The following is a 26,228-nucleotide window of genomic DNA, read 5'->3' on the forward strand; positions in this document are numbered from 1 at the left end:
ATTAGGTATACCCCAAAGGGGTATGCCTATCTTGTCGATGATAGGTCAGGAGCCATCATCATGAATGATTAGGGGAGGAGGGTGATGGCTCGCATCAGAGAGTTGTGCCAACAAGTTTTTCGAAACAACGTCTTAGATAATTGGAAAAGCATACTGGAGGGGATTCTCATAATTGCACACATTAAACCATATTCATAAGCCACATTCATGTGTTACAACTTGCACGGGAGGAGCATAGCTCTCAATAGGGTAGCGTCACGAAGCCAAAATAAATTATTACAATTCCCAAAAATCTTTAACAATCTTTTAGGAAGGAATTATTAAACAAGGACTATGGTGGTTCATTGCTAGCTCCATGTGTGTAGAGATTTTAAATGTAACTTGTATTAGTTAGTGGTCTAAGTTAGGGACTTCATCAAGAAATTTTAAGGTAGGTTGTGGGAATATCCCCCCCACCCCCCCGCCGTGATAAGTGTATACATGATTTAATCTTCCAACTCACCAAGAATTTTCCTTGTGTCACCAAGTGAAGTCCTATTTCCCTTCATACATGTGGGATACACTTAATTGATCATGATGATGGCAAAGTTCTCCTTAGCTTTCTCTTTCAACCCTTATCATTGTATCACACTTTTGCTAGCAATCCATTTATGACATTTTCATGTTCCAATCTCCCCATCATGATTGTATATTCATGTTTAGCTCCAAGTTAAGTGTATTCCAAAGCTTAGCTCTCTTCATTAAGACATTAGGTGCATACATTGAGTATAGCTTAATTGATATGTCTATAGTCTTGATTTAAATCCCTACTACAAATTAGTTCTCCTCTTTTCACAATAATTTTGGCCTCATATCCTCTTTAGCTATTATCAATGTGCCCTCTTTGCCTCTATCAGCAACAACAGTAGTACTAGCTTGTAGACTTGGAATTCTAGCTTACGTACATCGTCTCAACTTAACTTGACCTCTTGTAAGGCAAGCACATCTAATTTTCTCCTCACTATCATTATTCTACATGCATGCATGCTATTGTTGAAACAGGGCCTACATGTATTCCATTAAATGATATTCAACTTCATAGGTTTATTGACCATAATGGCCATCAAAGTAAAACTCTTGGAACTCCCCATTCTCTCTGCCAATTAGGCATACATATTTTTATCAAGCAGTGGAGTTCTACTGAGATTTTTAAGAGAGATGGTCCCTTTCTTATGGTTCTTAGGCCCATTATTTAGCCGTTGGGCTAATTTTCTTTGTCTTTCATAGATTGTGATCTAGTTCTCTCTTTTCCTTGATATTTTTTCATAGTAGTCCTTGGTTTGATTTCATGCACCTCCCTCTGCTTATTATCCATTGCCTTCCCATTGTTGGCCTTATCTTTTGACTACTCATCAACCTTCTTAAAAGTGCTAGCTTGTTTGGATTTCTCAATGTTAGAGACATTTTTGGAGTATAGACCAAGGTAGAATAAACCATCCAACAGATTTATATTGGTTGAGCACAGCCCTTCCATGGTAGGTTTGCATGAACCATCTTGCAAACTCATCTTCACCTAGGATTCTATTCTACCCATGAAGTAGAAATAGAGTCCACATATAGAGAAATTTGCATACCTCCTTGCACAATCTTGCACCTTCAATCCAAAAACTCTTTGATATTTTTTGTAGCCACATGTATAAACACAAGAATTCGTAAAATCATATGTATGGCTATGTGATGCACATTCACATAAAATACACCCACATGCATCCACATAGGACATGCAAAGTTACATCCAACCATGTGTGTTGACATGCACAACATAATAAATAAAAGAAGCACACCTTGACATGCATTTTTGATTGTTTTATTTATAAAGATATTTTTGAATCACGATAACATTATGAAGCATAATTTTAGTCCAATATTAAACAATGAAATTTCCATCTACATAATTGATTGAGTTTTACTTCAACATTTTTTTGTTTTTTAATTATCAATGTCTTTTTTGACATATGCGATAGGTTGCCTAATATTCATTTTATATTTATGTTCATAGCCATTGAGTAACTTATACCTATGAGCCTTTTAAATCCATCAACATGGATCAAAATGTAGTCCTAAATATTCCAAAAAATAATTATCACAAGCCTTGATCCAAGAACATGGATAAAAAATTTAAATGCAAATATTTCTAATGATAATGATAGATAGTACAAGACAAGCAATTGAAATCTCACAAATATATTCAGATTCATGAGAGGACCTTCGGGTGGAAAGTGGAGTGAGAGGAGAATGTGGCCATTAGCACTAATAAATGCTATTTAAGGACATAAGTGTATATTAACTAAGCCCTTGCCACCTTGACAAGTGCTAGTGGCTCATGTAACAACTTAACATAGGGAATAGGAATGCTAAAGATAGCAATGGAGCTGATGCTCTGAGTAGGAAGGCATGCAGGAACGAAGAGTTGATGGATATGAACTTTTTTGGTGTTGCTACTAAACATGATGAGATTAATATGAAAGAAGTGGAGAGACAATTGCCATCCTTTCTAGACTCATGATAAAAGCTTAGAACTGCCTTACAAGTCTGAGATTTCTTGCTTAGTACTTAAGCAAAATCAAAATCTTTAGCATATACCTAGAGAACATGGCTAGACGAGGAAGTTTCTCTTCCTTCCATAGGGCCACTCTATTCCCACTCCACAATATATGTTCTCACAAAACCACCCTAGTTATGCTCAAGAGTTTGAGACTCTCTCATTGAGATTAGTTTAATAGCCAAACAACATTGTTAACACAATTTTAGTGAATTCACGAATCTCTAAAGTCCCAATTTTCATTATTTAGAATAAGCTAGTGAGGACCAAAATTGGGGCCATAATGTGAGAGTTATGGCAAAAGAAGTCTTGGTATTCATATTCTAATCATTGAGATGTTGTACATTTCTGAGTTGATTTTCTCCTTCCACAACTTTGTAGAAGTGCATCTAAGTTTCATAAGCAAGACACAATTATAATACATGTTCCTTGTGTGCAAATGCTTAAGCCACTTCACAAGGGAACCGAAGTTGAAATACTAAGGCATGATAATTTTGCTTCTCTCCCTTCTACCTCCTCTCCACATGAGTTTTGAATGTTTGGATCCTCCCTTGTTGTTTTCTCTCTTCCAAATCCCCCTCCCTCTCTCCCCCTATGTATGATACTACCTACTCTTTTAGATATTGAGTTTTTTTGAGTTTGGAGTATACTATATAAACCATTATTGCTAAATCACCTTAAAATGAGTTTGGTCTTTTTATTAAAACTTAAAAAGCAACAATGATTTTTGCAATTAGATGCTGATACAACATACCACAATTGCCTATAACTCATCTGCAACTCCTAATGTGTGTTTTTTTTAATGAATTGTACTAGAGAAGCTAATCATTTGTACTCCCCTATTCACTACAACTACATACAAGGTGAAGAAGGTTGCTAGAAACCCTAAACTTACAAAAGTTAGTCACAATGTATTGTTGAACAAGCCTTGAACAAATACTATGACCACTAATCATATTTCCAAGATAGGCAAGAGTCAACTAATTTTGGATTGTTTGTCTTCTAACATTAGTAGGCTAAGATGATCATGACTATAGACAAGGTAATCACAATGGAATAAGTGATTGCCACAACTATTTTTAGGAAAAAAGCAAACCATGACTACTACCAAGGAGTGATCATAACTTCTTAGGAGGACTTTCATGCATACTCACACAACAACTATGCATTTTTCCTAGCCACAAGCGAAGAGATTAATTCCATGCATACACAACTAAAATCCTAGTTGTTGTCTCGGTTTGAGGAGAAGAGAGAGAAATAGAGAAAACAAATGCATGAGGAGATCAAGTCTCAAAAAGGAGTTGTGGAGGACAATGACTCTGTATCCATAAAGCAAAAGAAGAGAGGGAGAAGGATCCATGGTTTCATCCACAAAGAAGAACTTCACTCTTGTTTTTTGTTTTTTGCATGAAAGCTAGAAGAACAACAGGTGACCCATCTTCTCTTCATCTCTTCACAATCCAAAGATCTCTCCATCGACTCATTTGTCATATCTTAAATTCATTCTACTTGCTTCTGCAACTAGCCATAGCTTGTCAAATTTGTGAAGGGGGGAGCTCCATTATAGCCACAATGTTAAAAAAAACTAGTACTAACTACTACTACTACACAAATGATAGGCAAACGCTTAGAATTTGCATTTTCATGCTCTTTCCTTGTCTAGGATTACATTAGGAGACCCTAGAGTGGCCATGGCTATATTTATCCTACATATAATATGTTTTTCCCCCGGGGTGACTACCATTGTTGAACGTGACTATGAATATATATAATCTAAGTGACCATGATTGCACTTATGATCTCTTGACCAACACTACTACTATGTGACTCCACTCCTGACCATGATGCTAGTCTAGCACCCTAAATTGATGTTTTATTGACAATGCTACACATTGACATCATATGTTACTCATAATGTAGCACCTTGGCCTCATATATCACTTAGATTGCCCCAAAGTGACTCCAATATGACACTATTGCCAATCTCACAAAGAGTACAAGGCTTGTCACTAATGTCATGATCCAAAACTAGCACCATAACTACTCAATCCTTACCACGACTGAAGGAGGATTCTAGCCACAACTATCAATAGATCTCTCTTGCTACTAGGTATCTCCAACTCTTGAAATACTAGCACTTGTACACATTACCTACTAGCATCTAGTATAGTTTGACATCCTATTGGCTACTCCAAAGGGACTACCACTACAAGATCCAATCATGACCAATTTTGCTAGTCCTAACCATGATTATTGATTTATCATGACTGCAAATATTGTGTGTAGCTTGCATCCTCTCTTATTAGTCACAATCATCAACCCTATCTAGGTATCACACCTAGAACCAAAGGCCAATAAAAAATACCCCTAATAATGAAGCAAGTTGAGAAATACAAAGCTGGGGATGAAATCTATATCTTAGTCGAAAAAATTATATAAGTATATGAGTCTAAAAACCTCTTGTCCATATTTAAGAAGGTGCAAACCTTTAAACTATGCTTAGGTGAAAAGGGAGGGATGTGATTTACAAGCTTGGATGTGACAAATAGATCCCTATTTTGTCATTCAAAAAATCTCTTCATTATGTGCCTTTTTAAGGTCGACTATGGAGACAACTTCATTGTATGACTAATGACCATATAGCAACAAGAAGGACAGAATATGAGGGATTACATATCAAAGGTTAGAAATCTGTATAAACAAATTCCATTAGTAGAAATGTGAAGGAGGTAATGCAAGCCTTCATTAGGCGCATCTAAGATAAAAGGATATACAAGGTCATGGAAAGTGATTCTATGTTGATGGATCCAATGTTAACATTGTATTAGATGAAGCTATACGGATTGATGACCTGCATAGGGAGAGAAGTAGAGATAAGAGATGTGTGGGATTTTAAGCCTTAGGCCAAGTAAGAGTTGTTTAGAGCTCAATGTAACTTGATACATTCTAGCTACCTTTGAGTGACAACAACAAGTGCTCTCAAAGTTCATGGACACCATTAAGCAAACCAAAAACATATAACCAAAATATATAGTGCATCCACTATGGCAAAGAGTATGTGCCATCAAAATGTCTTAAACAGTTGAACATGCACTAGCTATGGTCACTATGGACACAAATATACTTATTGCAAAGTCTCAAGATGGCTTCCATATCTTGGTCCATATGCCAGGTGTTGGATACCAACAAAATAAAGGACCTTTTTATGGAAGATCCCAATAGTGGCTCTTCCATCACGACCGAACTAACGGCTAGTTGCACTAAGTTCTAAAATTGATTGATCAAGGATACCAAGGCCCCCTAGCCCTATATGACTCATCAAGTAACACTCTTGTAATTGCATTGAAGAACCATTGAAAGAAGAGGAATACACTAATCTTTACATCACATATGACAAAGCATTCAATGTGATCCTTATGGACTATAGGCTCAATCCCATGATAATGATAGGGTGTAGTCAAGGGAGAAAAATGGTCCAAACCCCAAAGACCATTGCGTGCTAGCACTATGGTTAGCTTGGGTAAGGTGTTATTGAAATGCCCACAAAGATAGGAACTGATCCATGAGAATTAAGTGAATTAAAGTTGTGGTGAATGTAGCATTACACATATATACCAACATTGCCCTATTTGAAAAACTAGTATGAGTAACCCATTCATGCCATTTTATAGTTGAGCCTCTTTTGAGTGAACCGATACACTAATTTGTTATAACAAGACCACAAAGCAGAAAAGAAGGCATCTATATCCTTGGCCCTTCTATAACAAATGGATTGGTGATGGGAAATAAGAGCTTAAAAAAAAGAAAGAAGCACAATATCATAAAAGCTTCTTTAAAAAGAGATGTTGCTACCATGTTACCATTAAGAGTAGTCATTTCATGTATTGAAAGTGCTACTATAATACCCAAAATTGGAAAGGCACGTGGTACCAAAGTAGTTGAATATCCAGATCCAAAACGTTTCTTGAAGGTGATTGACAAAGTTAAAGACTATGTCAAGGAACCACAAGTAGAGCTTCAATACCAAGAAGCTATGGGAGTCACAAATGCAATAGACTTGACATGCACTATACCCTTGTCAACCCCTATAGGTACAAACACCTTTGGAAGGTCAAGAGGAACTATTGGTAATGCCATCTCAAGGGTGGAGCCATGGAATGAGGAGGACAAATCCAAGAAGTGGATTCAAACATAATCACAACCATAGCCTCAACAAATGTAATAGTCCCATTAGGTACACTATTGAAGGGAAATCCAATTCTCTAGAGAACCTTCAAGGCTTGGGTAGAAGGAGTTGAAGTGGAAGGTGTTGAGAATAGCAAATGATGCTTGCATGTACACCTATAAAGACTGGGTTTATGCCTAAAAGAGGCTGCCCATAAGAGGCTTTGTATGAGAGATATGACAAAGATGTATGCTCTAGAAGCTCTAGGAAGAGATGTCCAAAATCCCATATGCACAGTGAGGAGAATGGTACAAGACCTTGTGTATCATCCAATTTGGGGTTTTAATCAATTAATATGCCACTTGATGAATTTTTTACCCCCAGCCTGGAGCACTGCGTGGCTAAGCACACTAACTCCTACCCCCCTGACTACAATTCCCTTCTGCATGGCATCTCCAAGATATAAGATTGGTAAGATAACATGTATTTATGTGCCCTTCCAGAAAGCATTGACATTGTCATGACACTGCGCGTCCACCATTGTGAATATAAGGGCGGAAAAATATAAAGGCATGTACTTGACACTCATTTCTATATAGAGGACAAATCATTTTGAGTCACTCAAGATTGTGTTTATGAGTCCAAGCTAATCTATCTTGGAACCTAATTCACTTGAGTTACAATTTCTCATTCTAATCATGTATCGTGTGTTTGATTTGCGTCCACCATAGCTCATCTAGTTCTAGATCCATGTTCTTTAACATGGTATCAGAGCCATGGCTAAGCTAGGTAGCTAGTGGGCATAGTCTTTCAACATTTCCTTCTCACTACATACTCTAAATCCTTTCTATCTCATTCCTTTTCCCTTTGTACAAGCTATTCAACACCCATTGATGTGTATGAGGTGTTGTGTAGGAGGTGAAGAAGCTCAAGGAAGGAAGTGTTGCAGTGCTAAGAAGATCTATTTGGAGTTCACATTGGAGGCATTGAGGTCCTTTGTCATTTCCTTATCCTCAAGTTGTCATTTGGGAGAAAAGAGAGAAAGGCTACAACCATTGAAGGCTAGCTGCTATTCAAAAACAAGCAAGGCAACAAAGGAAGAAGCAACTGGTAGAGATAGAGAAGAGAAAGGAAGTTTTGAAGGGTGCCCAAAGCTCCATAATCAACAAATCTGTTTGCTCATGAGAATAGAGAATAAGAGTGGAAGCTATGGCATTGGAGCTTGGAGTTGATGGCGCAGCTCGTGGCCAGATCTGCTCCCCGTCTTGCATATAGGGCACTGTAGTGCCACCGCATGATCGCTTACTATTACCAGACATATTCCTACTACTAGTCCTACTCTAGTCTCCCACAACCACTCATCTCTACCTCCATTGATTCATCGAGCTCCTCCTCAACAGTACTAGCTCATCTTGCAGTAGTAGCAACAAGACCGTCCAATAAGAAGAAGAAGAAGAACGAGCTACCAGAGCAGATCAGGCGACACGGTAGACATCTTAGTTGCAGATGGCTTTTCCCAATCGGCTGCTCCTGAGGCTTCTGCCGCTGCCGCTGCAAGAGAGACTGGAAGGCCATGAGGCAATCAGAGATCTGCATGAAGAATTCGTCGACGAAATCTGCACGTGGGCGTGAAGAAGTCGTCGGAGCAACATATTTTTTTATTTTTTTAAAAACATCTCTTATTCTTCTAAATACTTAAGATTTTTAAAAATTAACCTTATGATTAAATCACACCTATTCACACTCTCTCCAAACCTTATTGACATTAAGGTGCTCTACCATCTTTTTATATTTTCCATCAAGTGTCTTTTGACACTAGCACTGTGTGCTGTCTCAATATCTCTGAAGTATTTGTAATTGGGATTAGACACTGCCATTAAGCGAAAAGCCAATTGGTAAGACCTTTCTGTACTTAAAAATGATTGGTCTGCACCATGTGCAAATGATCAATGCCATGTATGTCAAAGAAAACTTAAGACAAGGCCATGTACCCATTAGTGTATTTACTTGTAAAAGCATAAAGAAAAAAAGAAGAAGGAGAAGTACTACGCATCAACAAAGGGATAAGGAGCACAAGAGAAGACGAGAAGCATGAAAATAAAGAAGTCCAAGAAGACAAAGAAGAAATCTGAAGAATGCCAAAGAAGCATACTTTCCACTGCTACAAAACAACAAAATATTTTTCGAAAATTTCCCATAGAGGATCTCGAAATCCCTGAGTGGATCTGCTTCCCATAGTGGATGTAACAAACCCTACCGAAAATGTAAAGTTTCAAGCCTTAACTTGACTAGGCTACGAAAGAGCTAGTCTCCCGGTGTCGCCGTGTTGGGGGTCGAAGGTCTACCACCGGGGTTTAGAGTAGAAGAGGAGTGAGAGATTCAAAGGGGAGAGAGGAAAAAGATTGGTGTTTGATGGATTCTCAGGTTATGGAGAGAGTAGATAAGATAGAGAGTAACCAATATCTTACATAGCCGTGTCACACAAGTTTACCATAATAAACTTGGATCCGATTACATCAATAACCATGAGTTTTATTCATAGATCTATGTCAGATTTTGTTCCATTTCCTACAACAAATTCAAGCTCTAATCCCCTCCATTTCATGAAGATACATGTATTGAGACTTCAAGATACAAGGTATAGAGAGATAGAACTCATTACAACTGACATAGAGTCCAAAGGATGATAAAAATGTATCAATAGAACCACAAATGTACTTCAGCACTGCATTAAAACAGTAATTTCTAGCCCTCAAACTTGACTCAAAAATGTATACAAAGTCATGGGAAAGTCTCTCATTACAATGTCAACCAATGCCCTATTGTTTCGGGAGCATTTTCTACACAAGGAAGTGATTAGATTTTAAGAAACCCCTTCAAATGAATGAGTTTTAATGGCTACCCTGTTTATGATAGTTTTGGGAGAGCCTATTCAGCCCATACATTAGCAAAAATCACCTCTTGACTTGCCCCAAAGTGATTAGATTTCAAGAAACCCCTTCAAATGAATGAGTTTTAATGGCTGCCCTGTTTATGACAGTTTTGGGAGAGCCTATTCAGCCCATACATTGGCAAAAATCACCTCTTGACTTGCCCCAAAGTCACTCAACTTGGGGTAGACTACATATGCGGACTAAACCAAGAGGCGTCTTCATTGTGGTAATGTCTCGGCTTTCCAAAGCAAGCTGAAATTGGTCATAGCCCGAATATAAATCACCCATGGAATAAATTGCTCTACCTGCAAAAGCCTCAGCAAATTCATCAACAATTGGACTCGAACCAACATTTCTTATAGTGACTTTATTGACAGGCTGTAAATCTTCAATGAATCGCAAAGATCCATTCTTCTTAGGCACGGTAAACCATCGGTTAGAATACAGAGCTGAAGATGGCTTCAATATTCGCATCTTTATCTTTTCATTTAAAAGCTCCAGTAACTTAGGCAAATGAGCCCTTGGTATCGAAATTGGTTTAAGATTCCAAGGGATGTGTGGGACCGTGAAAATCACCATTGGTGCCACAACACTTGGATCCACACAGCCAAATTCATGAGGCTGAAATGAAATTTTTTTTTCATGTTTCTTCAATATCTACATAAAAGATTGCTTTTCAGCTGGTAAAAGAAAAGAGTCTTCACCAATTTTTAGCTCCAGTAAGCTTCAGCTGTAAATTGGTGACCAATATCTTTGGGGTCACGAAGACTTGGCTGTTTGGATGCCCTTTCAGCCAGTCCCTCACTTTCGGGAGGTAGTGGAGTTGCCACCAGCTTGACCTTCTTATCAACTGTTTTGTGCTTTGTTTCTACTCTTGCCTCATCCCTATTTGGCTGTCCAAAAGCTTCATGTTCAGCAAATTCTTGAATTATGTCATAAATATCCAATGTGCATACCTGTATGGACTGATTTTCAGCTTGATTTTCTGCATGAATAGCTGCATGTATTTCAGCCAATGTATCATTATAAATCAGCCCATAAAACAGTCCTGAAATTTCTTCATTTTCAGCCAAAACATCAACTTGCTTCAGCTCGCGTTCCACATGACATAAATACTTTCTTTTAGCCCTATTCATGGGGTTGAAAACTGTTTATAACAGCCCACATTGTTGGCTGTAAATACCTACAAATCAGCCTTTGACATAGCTCCCTTTACATGTGGAGGCAAATTTTTATTACATGAAGCACTACCATAGCCTCCACTTACAGCAGTGCAGCCCGAAAACCCTTAAATTCTCGGGCATTAGGATGCACAGGATGATCTCTCAATCGATCTCTATTCTGGTGATGATTTACACAAACAGTCAGTAATTGGACAACTTTGTCATTATCCTTCTTATCCGAGCATAAGATGAACCATCATCAAGGGCCTTTGTCTCCAAACGAGACTCAGAAATAAAATGTTGACCAAGAATGATAGGATAGCTACAAGAATCTTGAACATTGAAATGAAATTCATTTTTTACATCACCAATAGTAACCCGTACATAAGGACGTGCCGCATAGAGATCGCCAGAAGAATTATTGGCTGCTCTCATGCGCCATCCCGGGTCCACATCTATGGACTATTCGCTATTCTCATAGAGACTTCTTGACATGACATTGATCTCCGAACCATGGCCTATAAGGGCAATGCATGGAGTCTCTCTTTCTCCAATCTTAACAACGGTTTCGGTAGTCGCCCTTGCCCAATGGGTATGGGAGTAGTGACTACTTGGAATAAAATGAGCATCAATCTCTTCTTGCATGTTGTGAAGACGAGCTTCTTTCTTATGCATGGGCTGCTCTTTGGATTGAGAAGACCCCACCATAACATTCTCTGCAATAGCTTCTTCAATTTCAGCTTCATAGATGTCTTCATCTTTGGCTTCTATGGCTACAATCAATTCTTTGATTGCCTCCAATCGAATCCCTTGAGTATTCAGCTTTTCTTCATCCTACAAATACACATGAAGAGCTTGCAAAAAAGCATGCATAGATTCTTCAATTTCTTCACCAACATATTGTCTTTTTTGTTTAATTACATCATGAAATCCTCGTTTTGCAATTACGAGAATTTCACCCAATAATTTGCTTCCAAGAATCCTTTCTTCTAGGACCCGCTTGAGATCCATCGCAGTCTCTATGTCAGACTGTAGCTTGTAGCTGGGATGTTTGCCTTTTCTCTTTCCTTCCATCTTCTTTGCTTGTGGGGCATCTTCCATGACATGCTCTGGCAGTGGTGGTGGATTTTCAACAACCTTCTGCTGATCCAGTTTACTTCTTGTTACACGTTTGGTTGGCCCTGAAGAGGAGGGATTGGCAACATCTTCTTCTCTTCTTCTCTTTTCTTCTACCACAGCTTCTTGATTATTGATTTCAGCCAACTGAGCGAAAGCTGAAAATGAATGAACCGGTTCGGTTCATCCGGTTCTTCCTCGGATGCATTTACTGGCAGTAGTCAAATCATCTTTGGACGCCTTGCCTCGCTCCATGCGATCTAAGGCCTGCATCCACACTTTAGATTTTACATCAGCTTTACATGCTTTAACAATCTCATTGGTTGGCTCAATTTGCAGCCCATAGGTAGCTACATCAACAGCTGCATAGGCTGCTCTTGTTGCCAAATCCTCCAGTCTTTTCTTCATGCCACCGTTACCGAAATTTGGCTCAAGAGGAAGCCCAGTTTCGGTCGCATGAATTTTATCATCCTTCCAAAGGACCAATTTTTGCACCTCAACTTCACGGAATGCATTGCACTCCCTCTTATCATACTATAGGCTGTCACACCAGATACAACGTCTTTTGAAGCCTTCTCGTATGGGTCTTTGGGTAGCTGTCTGTCCTCTTTCTTCCACTTTCGCATCAAGCCTTTCCACCTTGGAATTAATCTCCGTTAGATTAAGATGGAGATCCCGCATGCTCTTGATCAGCTCGTCCATGACATCCTTCTTTGGAAGTGGAACAACATGATTTCTCGGTTGCTCGGCCATAGAAATAGGAGGTCGAGATATAGGAACATGCTCTTTAATGGACTCAAATGGTGCAGAGGTAGAACCCCACCTTAGACGCATCCGCTCTCTCCGAGAAATCTTATTAACTGCTTCAGTGACATCACCCCAAGCAGTCTTCAATCCTATCTCAGAGTCAAGATCTTCAAGACGATTAGTTAGCTTCTCTTGAAGAAGAGGATCCGCAGCCTTCAGAAACAATTCAATCTTCTGGCTCTCCATACTCTGCTGATCATCAGGATCTAGCTGAGAAAATTTGCTTTCAAATTCGTGGTGAAGAGCAGTGGCAGCTAGTCCCTTATTGGGCCTTTCAACCCATTCAGTGAAGATTTTCTTCATCATAAGGCTAGGATCTTCAAGAAAGAATTCTTCTCGAAGAGCCTTCTTGAATGCAGACTATCCCGCATCTTTCTGGAAGAGACCATGAATCCGGTCTTGGAGACCATGCACGGCTAAACCGGCAAAGTATCAGCTCCAAGCATGATGAGGGACCCCAAAGAAGACCATCTTGTCAGTATAGAGGCGGATAAAAGAGGACACATTTTGCCCATTAAATTGCTTGAGCTCTTGCCCAACTGGCTCCAAAGCTTTAATGGTAGTAGCATCACTCCACTCTTCATCTTGCCTCCATTGTTGCTGTAGTTGCATCTACTTTTGAAATTGCAATTGTTGTTGTTGGTTCTCTTGCATTAGACGAACCAACTACTGCAAGGCATCTTCTCTCAAACCTGATGATTCTCCCATTGTGCTTTCTCTTCTGCAGCCGACCTTCACATCGGGTTCACCACTATCGTCGTGTTGGGGGTCGAAGGTCTACCACCGGGGTTTATAGCAGAAGAGGAGTGAGAGATTCAAAGGGGAGAGAGGAAAAAGATTGGGGTTTGATGGATTCTTGGGTTATGGATGTTAGAAATGCGGGATCTAGAGCATGACATAACCGGAAACTATGGAGGATGGAAAGAGAAGTGTAGACTCATGATGGAATGGACACTGTTTGTTACACAAGTGAATTAGGTTCCAAGATTGAGACTTGGACTCATAAACACAATCTTGTGTATGTGGACAATGACATTGACACTTTACTGAAATGAAAAGAGTACTATCATTGCATTAAGAAAGGAAGCAAGTACAATGCTTTATAGGAAAGTAGGAAACTGCAGTAGGCACCATTGTGCATATGGGATAAGTTAGCCTGCATATCCTTGACCCTGAGACTCCATACAAAGAGGCTGTTTTGAGTGTGATTGCTGATTCTCAACACCCCTCCTCAATCACAACTGGAAAAGGCACAAAGTGTGTAGAGGCTGTAATGAGAACCACCTGCAAAGTGTGGGCATACCATAGACATGGCAAAACACCAGAGGCTGTTGCAGAAAAAGCTAAGTGTGGGTACCATAAACATGGTGGACATCCAGAGGCTGTAACAGGGGCCTCACAAAGTGTACAGGGACTATAATGCCAAGTTACATAAGGAGTTTACAAAGCTTATGGCAGGAAGCATTAGGGCAAGGAAAATACAAGGCTATTAAAACAGTCTATCAGAATTATGAGAGTACAAGGACTGATGAGTCTTGTCCTTCCGATCCTGGTGGTCTTCATCTTCATCTTCTTCCTTTGCTTCATTTTCTTCTTCTTCTTTGATTGCAACTAGATAGGCCTTTTGGGATCTCTTTCTTGCGTGGCAGAACTTCTCGGTGTGTCCGGTCCTTTTGCAGAAGTCACAAAAGAGCTGATCCTTCTTGCCTTTGTACCTGTTGCCAACATATAATGCATGCTCATCTCTAGAGGTACTTGGTTCTTCTTTAGTTTTTAGCTTCTTTTCTTCTTCTAACAGTGACGCCTGGATATCAACAAGTTCAGGATTTGGCATATTGATTAAAGTTGTTGATACATTATTATATTCAGGAGGCAAGCTCTTAAGTAGAACACCGATGCAAACATCTTCATCCATTTTAATGTTTATTCCTGCAAGTTGGGTTAGGAGTCCTTCCATGTAATTGAGATGTGTGGCAAGTGATGTGCTGGACTTCATTTCAAGCCTGAAGAACTCAATCAGGAGACCATACTTTGATGATTTAGATTGTGCACCGAACAGGGTGTCAAGTCTTTTCCATGTATCGTGTGAGGTCTCACAGTTATCCACATGATGGATATAACTGTCGTCTAGCTCCAATTTGATAATGGCCTGGGCTCTGTCATCATTCTTTTGCCAAGTAGTTGCAAGGTCCGCGTCCCGAGGTTTCTTCTCTTTGCCATTTGTGATGGCCCAGAGACCCTTCTTCATCAGGATGAGCTTGATGCGGGTTTGCCAAGTGTGGAACCCGACTCCTTTGAATCGAGCATTTGGAGAGTCTTTGCCCATGTTAGATTTACGGGAACAGTAGCAAATCAACTTCAGACTTATTTGATTTGAGCAACAGAAGAATTGATTGAGAGACACAAGTGCTAAAAAGCACTAACTGAGTGTCAATGAATACCAGATCTGCAAAAGGTCTTTTACTCTTTTAAAATCCAAGTGAACTTCCCCTTCTTGATTTGATGCTGATGCCTTCAGATCTGAGTGACAGTACTTTAATGAACTTCAGAGAGTATTGCTCAGTGATTAAAATCACTGTTGATAACTTCAGTGAGAGAAACAGTGAAAAAAAATGTCAAGATTTTGAAGCTTTGGCTATGGTGGAATTAGGGTTTCTGAGACAGGGGCCTGGTTTTTTGCTGATTGCAGGAGCTACAGTGGATCATTTTCAAAAATTTTTATATGCCTAGGAAGCTGATTTCATGGGCTACAAAAGCCCTATCATGATCATCAACATCGTGGTCAGTATGCAGCACGCAGGCACGCAATGCTGACGCCAGGGAGCAGTAATGTCATCGATTATTGTGCCAAGATGAAGCGCCTTGAGCAGAGGAACAACTCTCCAGAAGAAATCGTGGGCTGAAATGGCCTGGTTGAAGAGTTATGGAAGCTCCAAGCAAGGTAGGTCCTGTCTGGCTATGGCAGACACAGAGCAGAGATTGGGGATTTTCACAATGCTGAGCTCCAGATGGTCCAATGTCCTGGATTGATGTGATACAGGGAAGCTTTATGAGTTGGGGAATACTTTTCCAGAAGGAAGCTCCAAGAGGTTTGACCTATGGAGTGAGATATAAGCAGTTTAATCTGACAGGGTGCTGCTGGCTATGGCTGCATGGAAGCTTCAGTGAGAGTAGAGTTGGGAGATGAAGTCATGAGCTGACATTGAGCTAGACTGAGGTTGAAAGGAATCAAGAGAGGCTAGACAAGCAATGCCATGCCCAACTGGGCTCTGATACCATGTTAGAAATGCGGGATCTAGAGTATGACATAACCGGAAGCTATGGAGGATGGAAAGAGAAGTGTAGACTCATGATGGAATGGACACTGTTTGTTACACAAGTGAATTAGGTTCCAAGATTGAGACTTGGACTCATAAACACAATCTTGTGTATGTGGACAATGACATTGACACTTTACTGAAATGAAAAGAGTACTATCATTGCATTAAGAAAGGAAGCAAGTACAATGCTTTATAGGAAAGTAGGAAACTGCAGTAGGCACCATTGTGCATATGGGATAAGTTAGCCTGCATATCCTTGACCCTGAGACTCCATACAAAGAGGCTATTTTGAGTGTGATTGCTGATTCTCAACAATGGAGAGAGTAGATGAGATAGAGAGTAACCAATATCTTACATAACCGTGTCACACAAGTTTACCATAATAAACTTGGATCCGATTACATCAATAACCATGAGGTTTATGCATAGATCTATGTCAGATTTTGTTCCATTTCCTACAACAAATTCAAGCTCTAATGCCCTCCATTTCATGAAGATACATGTATTGAGACTTCAAGATACAAGGTATAGAGAGATAGAACTCATTACAACTGACATAGAGTCCAAAGGATGATAAAAATGCATCAATAGAACCACAAATGTACTTCAGCCCTGCATTAAAACAGTAATTTCTAGCCCTCAAACTTGACTCAAAAATGTATACAAACTCGTGGGAAAGTCTCTCATTCCAATCTCAACCAATGCCCTATTGTTTTGGGAGCATTGTCTACACAAGGAAGTGATTAGATTTTAAGAAACCCCTTCAAATGAATGAGTTTTAGTGGCTGCCCTGTTTATGACAGTTTTGGGAGAGCCTATTCAGCCCATACATTGCCAAAAATCACCTCTTGACTTGCCCCAAAGTCACTCAAGTACTTGGGCACAAGAAGGGCTTCAATGGTACATGAATATGGTAAGAGAATGGAAGAAGAAGCTCATAAGAGCAGGCTGAATACTTTTTCTCTATTTTTTCCCCTTCATGGAGTGTCATACAACTCATTTTCATGATATCAAATGGATGGGGCAAAAAGGACTCTTACCTTCTTTGTTTGTATCTCCTCTTTATCTTCAGTTTGCTTTGTGTTTGCATGCTTTGGAGCATTCACCATAGTCTTCAACTCTCCCTCCATCTTCCACAGGTGTGCAGGCCTGAAAAATGTGCCGCAAAATGTGGGCTGGACTCCTCTCCTTCTTCCACACAAAAAAGAGTTCATATTGATCATATACAAGTCATATAAGTCATTTGCAACTATTACTCTGTGTCACTTGTGGACCTAGTCAACTTTGGAGTGCTCTTGACAAAAGTTGGATCTTCCAAGCTAATGAACTTCATAAACCAATGTGACATAACTTGTAAACTATCAAAGAACTCCTGTAGTCCAAACTGAAGGGCCTCATAGACTTTATTTTTATCAATTTGCATGATACAAACTGAAAATTACATGCCAAGTTACAAAGGAACTTATGAACTTAAATGACATCTAAGACTAATGTAGGGGTATACTAACTGAATGATGTATGAAAGTGTCTCATGTGTGTCCTAATGAAGTTCATCTGCAATCATAAGAACTCCATGTTTTATACCATGAACTGCAAACCCTTTGACACCGGGTCATGTCATCATGAAGGGCGGGAACAAGTCATCAAGGGTAGAAATTCATCATTTGAGGGGGGGTGTTGAGAATAGCAAATGATGCTTGCATGTATGCCTGTAAAGGCTGGATGCATGCCTAAAAGAGGCTACCCATAAGAGGCTTTCTATGAGAGATATGACAAAGATTTATGCTCTAGAAGCTCTAGGAAGAGATGTCCAAAATCCCATATGCGCAGTGAGGAGAATGGTACTATCCAAAAAGCTATAAAGGCATGTACTTGACACTCATTTCTATATAGAGGACAAATCATTTTGAGTCACTCAAGATTGTGTTTATGAGTCCAAGCTAATATATCTTGGAACCTAATTCATTTGAGTTACAATTTCTCATTCTAATCATGTATCGTATGTTTGATTTGCGTCCACCATAGCTCATCTAGTTCTAGATCCGTGTTCTTTAACATAAGGAAGGAAAGTAGTATTACTAGAGCCTTGGAGAAGAATAATCCCTAACCTAACACTGACTTGATTTTAGGAGCCCTAGAAGTAAACACCTTATGGCCACGAGTTGTATCTCATGTTGTCCTACCAATAGAAGCCACATGGTGACCTCATAAGATGAGATATTATTTGTGTGGGGGCCAGATTTAGTCTACCATGGGACAATCCACCCATTGAGGGTGTTCACTTTAGCCTAATCGTGGCTAGTTATTTTAAGATTTGCCCTATGGGAGTCCTAAAAGACTAGCTAGTCACAATTGTGGGAGTGTCATTCTCAATTAATATTGTGGTTAGGGATAGACTATGACCTATTTCTTGATTAGCCATGGATACACAATGCACATTTAGTTGGAGGCTAGGGCAATGGGTTGGGAATTGGAAGGAGACAATACCACGAAAAGCTAAAAGAGAACTCCATGTTAAGAACATATATCAACTATCTATTTGCACTTTAATCACTCAATAAGTACATCCCTTGTCCAAAAGATGAAATTTACTAGCTAGACATACCATTTGTGGAAGAGGGATCAAAATATCCTTTTGTGTACTGCTTGAAATAAACAAGCAAATATTTTCATTGCTAGTGTTCATGATGAGCCCAAAACCATCAACACAACCTAAGGGAAAAGGCCTTCATACCTCAATTAACAAGTTAGAACTTGTAAAGATATTAAGTCAAATGGTAAATGTTTGCTTAAGGATGGCCTAGAAATAAACTTAATACTACTTGAAGAGCAGTTAGAGAACCTTGGTCAGAAGTGGACAAACCTATATCAAGTGTTCTTTTCTTATCACGATATTCTAGCAACCAGTACATGGTAACTTTAATGACAAGGATGAAATGAATTAAGAGAAGAAGAGTCAAATATGAGAGTGTGGAAGGCTTAGACTATGAGCCCATTAGCCATGATATAGATAGATAGTCGATTGAACATATCTTAGAGGACCCTAAGCCCTCAAAAGTTGAAGGCCTATTATTAGACATTGATATAGTTATAGTTAAAACAAAATTCAAATGGACAGACCACTTAAAGATCTTAGATCATGAGAAACAATATATATGAGATAGTTTTCTTGAAAAACAATGAGTTGCAACTCACACCTTTATACCATGTGAACCCTTTTATGTCACCAAATGATGTTTATCCTAACGCAGAGTGTCTAAAACTCTCAAAAAAGTAAGAAATAAGGATTGTTTTCCACTTAAAAATCTTGTCTTAGTCAACTGTTTCACTCAATACATTTCACATTTTACTGAAATATTTTAGGCATTTCGTGTTTCAGAGCTAGCAAAATGCATTTCACGGTTACCATGGCTTAAGTCCATGAAGACTCTTCCTCAACTTGCACACTAGGTGTTCCTTTCCCTTTTCCTCAAAGACCTTAGATTGGTGCATATAGATATCCTCATGTAGGTTCCAATGTAAGAAAGTTGCCGTAACATCTATCTAGTACAGGTCCAAATCCATTTGTGCAACAACCAAGCCCAATACCAAGTGAAGGGTAATCATCTTGACCATAGGGGAGAATATTTGATCAAAGTCAACTCCTTGTTTATGTTTAAAATCCTCAACATCCAAACATGCCTTGTATATTGGCTTAGGGTGACCATGGGTGCTCTTTAACTTATACACCCACTTGCATGGTAATACATGTTTAGTAGTTGGTAAGGAAACCAAATCCCATGTACGATTTTTCTATAGTGAGTCAAAATTAGATTAGATGGCCCTCTCCTAAGAGGGTCTATCACCTCTACACGTAGCCTCCTCATAAGCAAGATGCTCATTAGAATTCATCACCATGACATAATGTATAGAGGGCTCAAAATGATTAGGAGCACGTGAGGCTCTAGAGTAGGGCATCTCAAAGTTGGATGCGGGGCTTGTACATCATGTCCTCTCTATCTACCATCATGATCTTGTATATAGGAGGATCGTGGACTGCTACATCCTCAATAGCTTGCTACAAGCTGCCATCTAATTGGGGTTGGCTGTAATGTAATAGGAGGCTCCTCCTAAAAAAAAGATCACCTTGCATACCTCAACTACATGCTCTAGTCTCATTTGCATCTTTTTCTCATGGAATAAAACATCATGGCTGTGGATATCCTTTTGAGCATGTAGATCCCAAAGGCAATAGCCCATCTCATCTATATCACTATATCCAAGAAAGATGCATTTGATAGAATTTGGATCTAGCTTGTTATGTTTGCCTTTGGAAATATGGAAAAAACCCTTACATCCAAAGACTCCAAAGTGTGCATATGAGGGAGGTTTATAAGATCATACCTCCTTTCCAACTCTACTACCAAGAGTAGTAAATAGGGATCACTAATCAGATAAATTATAGTAGTAATTGTCTTGGTGATAGCTTGCCTGACTAAGAATAATGTGGCATCTTTCCTAAATAATTGTATTCAAGCACTTTTTGTAGCACCATTCTAGGGTAGGGTGTAACATCAATCAACTAATGCTTAAAACCCTTCTCATCACAAAACTACTCAAATGCCTTAAAGACATATTCACCCCATTGTTAGATTGTAGGAATTTCAGTCTATGCCTAGATTGGTTCTCAACCATAGCAAGAAAGAACTGAAAAGAAGATAACACCTCTAACTTCTACTTAATAGGATAGGCCCATACCTTATGCAAATAAACATCAATAAATGTAATAAAATACTTTGCATCCCCCAATGATTGATAGGGCATGAGACCATAAACATTTGAATGGACAAGAGCCATAGCTCACCCATGCACGTAGAACTAGACCTTTTATGCAAGCTACAAGTATGCATGTAATATAAACAATGATCACAAGAGTTAAAATATGAGTATCAAGAGGTGAAAAATATTGCAACCAATTAAGGACTTTCATTCCTTTAAGGGACATATGCCCAAGAAGACAGTGATGCCAAATAGATATATGTTGAAGGTTGCTCATAACCAAAACATGATTGCCCATGAGACTTAGACTTGCATCTCTTGGGTTGTTCTCTACCATGATTATTATTCCCTTTTCCATCATGTCTGCCTCTAAGTACATGAGAATTATGGACTACATCAAATTCTTTCTATTCACTCCTTCTGGAGGAAGAGCTCTCTCTACATTGAAGCATTTGAGCATCTTTAGGGGGATTGGCACTCATAGCAATACAAAATGTATTTCAAGACTTAGATAGTGTAACAAGCAAGAATAGAGACTTGATATTATTCTCGAACTTAATTCCTTGTGAATTAGGTTGACTAATAATGGAGTGGAAGTCATTCAAATGAGTGGATATAGGAATGCCCTCCTTTATACGAAGGCTTACAAGATTTTTTATCCAATACAATTGAGATACATGACTTTTCTTGTCATACAGATCACATATCTTTTGCCATAAATCATAAGCATCACCTTTTGTCTCAGTAATAGTAAAACAAACTTACTTGGACAACAACAAGATAATGGTGGACTTGCATAGCTCATCCAAATCATCCCCCATGCCTTTACATCAAATCCTCATGGTTTATGCCTTTGCATTTTGACAGTTGGATTTGCTTCTTTCTCACCAATACCTACCAAATCTGGGTTTTTTAGTAATTGAAGTTGGTGCCATCTAGCTTGTCTATGTTAAAGATGGTACTAACCCCATTAGTTATAGATGTCATGATAACTGCAAAGCAAAGAGTAAGAAGGTTGCTGTAATAACAATAAAACAACTGCAAAATCAGTCCAAAACCAATTGCAAGAGCTTGAGTATAATGCAAGATATAGCTATCGAGATAACAAATGATATAGAGTGCATGTAACAATGTTTGCTATCAAAGAATAGCTCAAAACTGAAATTTCAGCATGGTTGGTAACATTACTGTAGTAAATATTGGTACAACTATAGCCAAATGAGAAAAAGACAAAACTTGCCATTGCTAAGAATATTTGGATAGCAACCAAAATATACAATGCAATTAGTAGTGTAAAGTAGAGCATAAGCCACCAAGGTACCAAATACTCTTAGAGACCCAAAGATGTCAGATACATGGTGTTATAGAATCCGAGATACACACTCAACTTTCTTATATACTTAAAAGATATATGGTAAATATTATACTAGCACAGAGAGAGAACTAATGAGAGAAAAGAAAGATGTAGAGAGAGAGAGAGATAGAGAGATTGACAACACACTAGGGACTGGAAGATGGGCCAGTCCCCCCCCCTTGTGGAGTTATATTATTGACAAGGAGCAAGCTCCTCCATTACACATAAGCCAATTCTTACTTATAGATCTTGGAAACAAGATCATGGTTCCTTGCACGGTATACAACTGGCTAACACTTGCACAACTTGGAAGTTGGCACCTTTCGATCCTTCTTGAGTCTCCTTCTCTCCTACACAATATGTGTAGGGCTCTCCTCTTGGAGCTTGATTTTAGCAAAACTTCCGCAGCACTTGATTTCAACAGAGCTTCCGCAACACTTGATTTTAGCAGGGCTTTCGCAACACTTGCACCTTCTCTTCTCCTCTTGGATACATGCAAAGTGATGCTTCCTTCACCTCTCCCTTACACCCAAGGAGAGCCTCCTCTTTTATAGGCTTTCAAGAGCTTCTCTTCTTGGAGAGAGGGTTGAGTTGATCTTCATGCAAGATGTGGTTGTTCCACTCTGCAGTACTAATTTCGAGATATATATTTGTGCGTTGTTTGGATGAAAAAATGTCCAACATGAAAGTTGTAATCTCGCTGTTTTCGATAACCCATGCGGCCCGTTTTTAGAGATCATTTTTCTATTGTGAGATATTTTTAAAAATGGATTTTCCAAAAAATAGCTTTTTAAACTATACTCTTAACTTATGGTCCATGCAACCACCTTGAGTCATAGATAAGGAGAGTTCATTAGATTGCCTTGGGCCTCAACCTTAAGATTGAATTCCACACAAAAGCTTGTGTCATTTTAGACCTTAGAAAGAGAAAATCACTTCTCTCCTCACTTCCAAAGGATCACATCTCTTGTCTTTCTTAGTGAGAGAATTCCCTCTCTTTCTTAATGAAAGAAAAGACCTTAAACCTTGACTTGTAGGGGAGAGGATGACCCAAAATGAATGCAATGCTCATTACACGGAAGTAAACATTCCTAGGCGTCCCTGGATGCACACATAAATACATATACACAATGCTAATGCGCTTCCTCTTCTTAGAACTCAATCCATCTTCATTTATGTGTAACTCCTTGGTTCTTGTGTACACTCTTACACTTGGTAGACACTTCTTTCCCCCTTCATAACTTGTATTACATGTACCAAATATCCCCATTACAGTACTTTGATCACCCCATTAAGTGACGCACTAGGAATATCGGTCTCTAAATGGTCTCATGGCCATGCTAGATCATCACCAACACTTAAAGAAAAATGAGTCATTAATTTATTGACATAAATTTATTAAATAGAGAATGCGTAATAAGCAATCAATTTAGTGACACATGGAGGCAATTCCAAATAAGAGGGTAGCATGTACATAAGCCAACTATGCATACAAGATCTCCTAAAAGCAATAGAGATTTGCCAATTTGCAAAACTAACTCACTGCATATGAATAGTGAAGCTCAAATACATAAGTAAGAATGCATCCAAGATAATAAATCCCTTTGATATAGGAGGAAGTAGTAGGTATACAAACCAAAGGTAAATCATCCCACAATCATTGGTATCTGTATGAACAATGTAGACTATAACCAATCAAGCACATATACATAAGTAAGTGAGAGTCGCCCACTAACTCAAGAGGCTAAGCTCTGCAAAGAAAATACCAAAGTGCTCCCATAAAACCAAACCAAAATGTCAAAGAGCAAAGCAAAGCTCAACACATATGCCTCATAACATCTAGGTATCCAATGATATAAAGTAATACATCTAGGAGCATATACCCACAATTAAGCCTTCAAAGCCATAACCAATAAAACTTCAAAGTAAGTAGCCACTACAAATATAGAACCAGTGGAGCTCAAAACCAAAGCCCAAAACTCAACATAAGTATTTCTAAGCATAATGACTAATTCCAAGCATCAATACATTAATGTAGCATCCCCAAAGCATGTGTAGCCATTTAATACATAAGCCTTAACAATGAATGCTTATTGCCCACATGGTATTACAGCAAAGAACTCTTCAAGATTTGAGCTAAGCAGGCTCTAGTCAATTCAAATGCCTTTCTTGAGCATTAATACATCATCGAGGCATTGTAAACTTGCCCCATAAGCAGCAGCAGAGCATAAACCTAGTGAATACTTGTTGTGGTTGAAGTGAATGTTGGTGAAGCTCCTTGAATGTCCACTTTGATACCAATTGAAAGGTGGAGCAAGAGTGGAAGCACAAGAAAAAGCAAGAGACAAGCAAGAGCTATGGTGGTTCAAGCAAGAGAGAGCAAGACCATGTAAGAGAATTCGAATAGTCACAACATGTGACCTACCTTCCCTTATTCTATTGTTTGTAGGAAGAATAAAGAATAAAGGGATAGTGATGGGTGGTTGCCACTTGCAATGTGTAGGTGTGTGAGAAGTAAGTACAAGTAAATGTAGGTGGCTAGGCATAGGCAACCTTTAACCCCCAACATTGTAGGTAGTTTAGGCAACCATAATGAATGATTCCTTGCATAGTACCTCTTTAGGATACATGAGGGACTTTGGAAGTCAACATTGCTTTATATTAGTTTCCATCAATGTCTATATTTATAAGATCTAGGTCTTTTCTATTTCTTCCTAGGAGCCCTTTGTCACATATCGTAGTGGTTTTGAAGGCATGCTAGTTTCCTTGGTATCATCAAGTAGACTTTTTGCTTGAGGTGTGGTCATCATAAGTGGTTTCCTCTCCTTTTTATATACCCTAAGCCACTCCTCAAGCATCCCTTTTCTTCCCTCATTAGGTGTCCCTTTCAAGTAACGAGTTTGCTCCTTGCCTTTCCCTTGAGTCTCAATAAGATTACCGTTGCTAAAAGCTATGGTTACTCTCACATTTGGGAGTCTCAGATGTATGCTTTGTAGTACATAGTCAACCTTGAAGTTTTTTGCTTGCTTGAAAGCTCTACCAAGAAGTATTTCCTTTCCCACATCTTCGTGGTTTGGAAGTACATCAAACAAGATGGGCATGAGAGAATATTGTTTTCCCCTATAGGGTTATTTGGTGTAAGTTCTAGCTAACCTATTTTAGTTTATATATGGTACATTAGGACATTGAAGTCCTCTCCTTCATTAAAAAAAACATGAATAGTATGCCCTCTTTTCACAATAAGTTCTACCCTAAGGTAGGCAAGTAATATTAGCTCATCATCTTTTGGTTCCAAGTTAACAAACTTAACCTTTTGAGTGAAAATTTTTGAGTTCCCAATTGCATTATTGGGTGTGGTTCATGCTGCATGAAGTCATAACTCATTTGTGCAATGTTTCTTGTAAAGCATCCAAGGGTAGGATCGTTGATTTGTCAACTTTGCATTTGTCTCTTAAGAATGCTATGATTTGTTTTAATTGAGTGTAGCAAGCTGTGTAGGTATGCTTGCATGGCCTAATTACCTTTGATGGCTAGTGAGAATTTTTAAGGTTTTATGGTCTCTACTTCTTCTACATTGTGATGTGGGTTCCTTCATGCTTGAGCATTCTCACACTTGTTGCACATTCGTCCTTCCCTCAAACTTATGCATTGAAGTCACCTATTGTGGATATACCAATCTAAATCTCTTATGTTTTGCTTGAGTTCTACAGTTTGATCCTAGGTTTGTGTTGTGGTCTGTGTAAGTTCATTTAGGGATTTCTCATGTCTCAATTTGTCTTTCCTTCATCCATTCTTTAGTGATGTGGTAGGCTCTTGTGGCTATATATGTCTCGATGTGGCTCCACTATTCTCTCATTCCTCTTCCGCAATATTTGGTTCTCATCTTCTTTGTAGGTTTTGTTAGTATAGCCACCATTTGGTTTCCCTATCTTATTTATTGAATCCTTATGAATAGGTTTCTTGCTTAAGATCAACAATGCTTCTTTATTGGATGCTTGCCAATCAAGTGAGTGTGTGCATGAATAGGCTTT

The sequence above is a fragment of the Lygodium microphyllum genome, chromosome 3, assembly GCF_053477565.2.
Source record: "Lygodium microphyllum isolate KBCC chromosome 3, Lygodium_microphyllum_v1.1.10, whole genome shotgun sequence".
In the NCBI taxonomy this organism is placed as follows: Eukaryota; Viridiplantae; Streptophyta; class Polypodiopsida; order Schizaeales; family Lygodiaceae; genus Lygodium; species Lygodium microphyllum.